General features: G+C 49.1%; 1 protein-coding gene across 1 annotated transcript in view; it reads right to left on the reverse strand.

Moving 5' to 3' along the window:
* JAK1 (Janus kinase 1) overlaps positions 1 to 2,961 on the reverse strand; it is a 130,514-nt gene extending 127,553 nt beyond the window's left edge. Inside the window, exon 1 of the mRNA XM_050757854.1 lies at positions 2,949 to 2,961. The gene's annotated coding sequence lies outside the window, so the exon portion shown is untranslated. The remainder of the gene's footprint in view (positions 1 to 2,948) is intronic.
* Between the last annotated feature and the right edge of the window lie 3,039 nt (positions 2,962 to 6,000).

A 6,000-nucleotide genomic window follows, 5' to 3' on the forward strand; every position in this document is an offset into this window, starting at 1 on the left:
TTGTTTAAAGAAATCATAGAGCTAAAAAGTACATGTTCTGACAATAAGAAAACGAAGTACACTAAAAAAACCTTTACCCCAAAACATGAATAACAAAGAATTCGATAATATCAAACCATCCACAGGCAGCTTTTTACTCAACATATTGCCTTAACCCTGGTTCCCTCAACTACCGGTAAATCTAATGATTCACTTATGAAAAATACTCTTCATATTAGTTATGATTTGCATAGCATGTCACAGTTTCCATGCATTATTTACCTGATCTCCCCCCAAAACTCTGCGAGATGACCAGGGAGAATATTTTTAACTCCATTTTGCAAATGAAGAAAATACGTGCCCTGAAGTGAAAAAATTTGCCACCGCAAGAGCCCAGATATTCTTGCTCCTTACTCAGTATTCCAAAACAGGACTTCTCAACCTGGGCACTACTGAGATGGATAATTCTCTGTTTGGGACGGGGGGCTGTCTTGTGTGTTATAGGCTGTTTAGCAGCATCCCTAGCCTCTAACCACTAGATGCCTACCAGTAGCACCGCTCCCTTCCCCCAAGTTGCAACAACCAAAAATGTCTCCAGAAGCTGCAAATATCTCCTTGGGTGCAAAATCGTACCCAGCTGAGAATTACTGGTCTAAAAGAATCTGCAAAGTTCCTTCCAGCACTCCTGTTCTATGACAAGGTTCCAGATACCACTAAGCCACAATAAATCACAAAGCATCCAATATTACTTGTACTCAGCGAGATTCCATTAATAAACCAATTCCCCATCCACTTAAAATAATGCTTTTAAATGTGAAAATGAACAAGAAAACTTGGTATGAATATTCACATCTCAGACAATAAATCTAACGGCATGCTATTATCTCATCAGGACATAAGGACATACAAAATGGGATGTGTGTTTGAGGGGGAAAAAACACCAGAGGAATCTGAGAATTAGAAAACATAGATCTTGGTCTTTGCTGTGGAGTTAGTTATACCTCAGCGTTCCCTTGTTCTCTCTATACAAATGAGTATCAACCTACACGTTCTCAATGCTTGTTTCAGTCGGAAGTATAAGGCTTTAGCCAAGCTCATGTTAAGATCCTAAATTACAACAACAGAAATGTAGTTACATTTGGGGAAATATTTGAATTATTTTACCTATATCTAATTTATGCATTCTCGCATTCTCTACAATCATTTCCCGATGGCAGTAAATAATTAGCATAGTATGGAATGGGGAAACCATTTAAACTGGCTGTATTCAGTGTGGAGTATCACAATGCAATCCTAGCAGTAAAAAAATATAGTTTTGTACCTACTAACAGAAACTAAAATCGGTCAAAGTGGTTAGTTAATATGATATACAGAATTAAGAAGAGGTTATGATTATTCTTATTTATAATGTCCTAAGTCATTCAAGTATGATGTCCCCACATCTTTAAGTGTGATCTGGATCTATACAGGGGAGACATTTTCTCCACATTACAAAGCATATTGTACCAGAAATGTCTGGAACCCTGGCGGTCTCCATTAATCTTCACCACAAAGTACAAAAGAATACATTAATCCTTCAACGAAAATAATTCCCTGGTCTTGGAAACCATCACAGTCACCAAAAGCAAAATCAAGAAACAACACATAATGGGGTTTTGGAAAGGAAAGAACAAAGATTCAATCAATACAAGTTGCTCATCTTCAACAAAATCTACTGTGCCTATACCCATACGTAACTCAAATCTTTTCTTTAAAAAAAAAAAAAAATAGCCAAAACCAAACACTCCCTGATTACATCTGTCTCTGCATTATTCTCATCATTTAACTACCCATGTTTTACTCCCTGAAAGAAGTAATGACAATTTTATACCACTGTAAATTCCTACCACTGAAAGAAAAGTCCTATGACTCGGGGAAAAAAGTGTCAATGACATGTATAGTGATGTACTCAACCAGCGGCAGAAGGCAGCTCACAGCCACGTAGTAAGAAGAGTGGCAGGAAGGACGGGGTCCTTCTTCCCCAGGAACACACAGGAAATCATGGAGTGCAAACCCTCCAAAAAACGTGTGCACAAACACCTGGCAAACATCGCATCTTTTATTTAGAAGTTCCTTAGTAAACACACATCCAAGGAGCCCACATCCCAGGGACCCTGGGGAGTGACTTTGGAGGAGTGTTTATTAGTCCTCTGATGCTCCCGGTCGCCGACAGCGCGCGGATGGAGTTGGAGTGAGGGAGCCAGAGACCAGTCCGTTTCGGTTAATCAGTCCCTTTCCAGTGGGATTCGCAATTCCCCGGGTGTTTCTCTCCCACTGTTCCCCTTCCCTGGTCCTCTAGCCCAGGGTCACCTTTCCCACTTCTCGCTGGCTACCTGAGGCCTGATTCCTAACAGAATCCAAGAGGGGAGGGGGCGTTTCCCGAGTTCGCGGACGCCCAACACCCAGCTCCAAATCCCAGAAACTTTCCCTCGCTGAGACCGCAAGGAAGGAAAAAAGCTAAGACCCTCAGCCTCCGTCCGGGGGCCGAAGAAGAAAACCTTTCTGCGCCGCGACCCCGGCCAGGAGCTGGCGGTCAATTGGGTGCAAGGAGCTAGGGACGTCAGCCCTCCAGCCCGCGCCTGTATCTCGGGGTGGTATAAACAGGATGTCAGACAGCGCGCTCCGGGCTTGTTTGTGAAAACTTGCCGTGCGCGCTGGGGGAGGGGGCGGCCTGGCTTAACCGCTCCCCTCCCGGCCAGGGGCCCCCGCCCGGGGACCTCCTCGCTGCCCGCCGGCTCCGCGGGGCTGGAAATCCCCGCCTTCCCCGCCAGAGTCGCGGGGTCCTGAGCAGCGCTCAGGAGCAGCCCGGGCCGCGCAGCGTGAGGACCGACCGAGAGCGGTGGCTGCGCCTCCGGCTAACCCGGGTTGCGTGCCCCTCGCCTGCCGACCGCGGCCGCCCCGGCTCCTCCACCTCCCCCGGTGACACTCACCACTTCCGTGTGCGCCTGGGCCGGGCGGCGCCGGGTCGCTGCGCTGGTTGGGGTCGACCGGCCGGCTCGCTAGGCGCCCAGCCCCGCGGGGCCCCAGCGCGCGCGCGCCCAGGGCTGAGGAGGGGTCGCGGCGAGAACAATCAGGATAGGGCGCAGGCCCGCGCTGTCTGCGGCTCCGGGATACTCCGCGGCCGCCGCGGCCTGCGCTCAGCGACGCACCTCCTCCCGTCCCGCCCCGCCCCGCGGCCGGCCCCACCCCCGCGGTCGCCGGGCCCGCCCCCTCGCGACGTCACCAGCGGCAGCCCCGGAAAGCGGGGCGGGGCCGCGGTCCCGGCGGAGAATCTGCGCCTCCGGCCTAGCCGCCCCGCCCCCATCCGGCTTCGCTCGCGAAGCCACCCCCACTGGTCTCTCTTCACCGCGTCTTCTAGATTCTAGAATGTAGAAACTCATATAGGAAGCGAGGTCAGCCAGCGCGAGGAGTAAAATTGACAGGATTCGCCTGTAGATTGACCCCTCCCAGCTCTGGAGCCCCCTCCGCCACACCTTTGTGCGCTCGATGCAGAAATGCATCCCCCTCCTCCGTGTACGCTGCGCTTCTTACCCCAGCTGAGTAGGAGGGGAGCTAGTGGAGCACTAGACTAAAAAGAACTTAAGAATACAGCCCCCAGCTTCGACAAGCTACTGCAGATCCAACCCATTCCGTATTTTAAAAGCTCTTTACAAAAAAAAAATAAAAGCGTATGTGTAATAGGAGTTAGAACTACATTCACTAATACCTAATGCATGTAGAGCGCTTTTCATTTTTTTTACTAATAACCTTTCAAAGTAGTAGTATCATTTTATCCATGAGGAACAAATTAAGTCTTAAGTATGTTAATCAAGGTCACACTGTAGCCACAATTCAAACTTCGTAGGCAGTCCACGGACAAATCCTAACAATTTTATTTCCTTAGGTATCTCTCCAGTCAATTCACTTGTCTATGTTCCGGCAACATGGTCCGAGCTGCCACCATCTCTCACCTGAAGGGACCACGAACACCTCTTAAATCACTGCATTCACTCCAGCCCCCAATTAATTCTCTACAATGAACTTTTAAAAATTCAAATCTGTTTCATACACTCCCATGCTTAAAACACTCCAGCGACTTCCCCCTGACAATCCCTGGATGAAAATCCTCCGAGGCCGTGCACGGTCAGAATTCTGCAGCTTCAGGGCTGTGGACAGAGGCTGCCCCACCTGTGCTGACTTCACTAACCCTGCTGGACAGTTCCTGACCACTTGAGTTACTGCAACTGAAACTGAGCAAGATATTCTGGGTGTGGAATAAAGTCAAGCATCGGAATTAGACTACTGAATTTGAGGTTTGGCCTCCACCACTAACCACCTGTGTTGCCCTAAACAGTTCTCAGTTGACTCAATTCTCAGTTGAGCAGTAGACAAAATGAATTCCAAAGTGCCTTCCAGAAGTACAGAGAAGAGGACCAGAGAAGACCGGAGATCATAGCAGACAGGGAGGCAACCTGGGTTGCCTGCGTTGTGGGTGTTTGTGTGCAAGTCTTGTCTCGCCTGCCACACTCTGAACAACACCTCAGGGCTGTTTGCATCATTTTCTTCACCTGTTAAATAGGGATAATGCCTTCCTTAAAAGGGTTTTGCTGAAAGTGAACTATGATAATATAGCCCACATGGCATGGGCTCAGGAAGTGGTAGTAGTTTTTATTGAGCTGGACCATAAAGAACAGGTGAGAGTGACATGAAGGGAGACAAGAGACGTGAAAGAACAGCATTTCAGGTGAGGAGGGTAAAGAAAAAGGAAAGTCAGGAAGGCAGCAGTGAACCCATTGTGCCCACGAATAAATCTGGCTGTTCACAGGGTGGAATCAGGGGTTCAGTTTAGATCTGTTCGTCTGTAACAGACATTGTGCTAGGTGATGAGAATTCAGAGAAAAAAAAAAAAAAGACTAGGTTACTGACCTCTGAATGCTCAATGTGCAGTCAGAGAGACAAGCAAGTAACATTCAGTGTGATTCCTGGTCCTGTAACGGCGATCACAGAAGGCAGTCACCCAGCCAAGTCTGAGGAAGTCAGAAGAAGCTTCAAGTAGCAGACACGAGGCAGGAGTCAGGAGGTAGCGGCATATTCAGGCAGTAATAGTATATGCTGGCTGGGTGTGGCAGCTCATGCCTGTAATCTCAGCACTTTGGGAGGCTGAGGCAAGAGGTTTGCTTGAGGCCAGGAGTTTGAGACCAACCTGGGCAACAGAGCAAGACCCTGTCTCAAAAAAAAAAAAGGGCCAGGTGCAGTGGCTCGCGCCTGTAATCCCAGTACTTTGGGAGGCCGAGGTGGGCCGATCACTTGAGGTCAGGAGTTTGAGACCAGCCTGGCCAACATGGCGAAACCCCGTCTCTACTAAAAATACAAAAATTAGCTGGGTGTGGTGGCGGGAGCCTATAATCTCAGCTACTTGGGAGGCTGAGGCACGAGAATTGCTTCAAACCAGGAAGCAGAGGTTGCAGTGAGCTGAGATTGCACCACTGCACTCCAGCCTGGGCAATAGAGAGAGACTCCCTCTCAAGAAAAAAAAAAAAAAAAAAGGTAAACTAGCTGGGCATGGTGGCACATGCCTGTAGTGCTGGCTACTTGGGAGGCTGATGCTGGAGGATCGCTTGAACCCAGGAGTTTGAGGCTGCAGTGAGCTAGGATCACACCACTGCACTTGAGCCTGGGCAACAGAGTGAGACCCCCATTTCTTAAAAAAAAAAAAATAATAAGTAGGCCGGGCGCAGTGGCTCAAGCCTGTAATCCCAGCACTTTGGGAGGCCGATATGGGCAGATCACAAGGTCAGGAGATGGAGACCATCCTGGCTAACACGGTGAAACCCCGTCTTTACTAAAAAATACAAAAAACTAGCCAGGCGAGGTGGCAGGCACCTGTAGTCCCAGCTACTCGGGAGGCTGAGGCAGGAGAATGGCGTAAACCCGGGAGGCGGAGCTTGCAGTGAGCTGAGATCCGGCCACTGCACTCCAGCCTGTGCGACAGAGCGAGACTCC

This window comes from Macaca thibetana, chromosome 1 (assembly GCF_024542745.1).
Source record: "Macaca thibetana thibetana isolate TM-01 chromosome 1, ASM2454274v1, whole genome shotgun sequence".
Lineage (NCBI taxonomy): Eukaryota > Metazoa > Chordata > Mammalia > Primates > Cercopithecidae > Macaca > Macaca thibetana.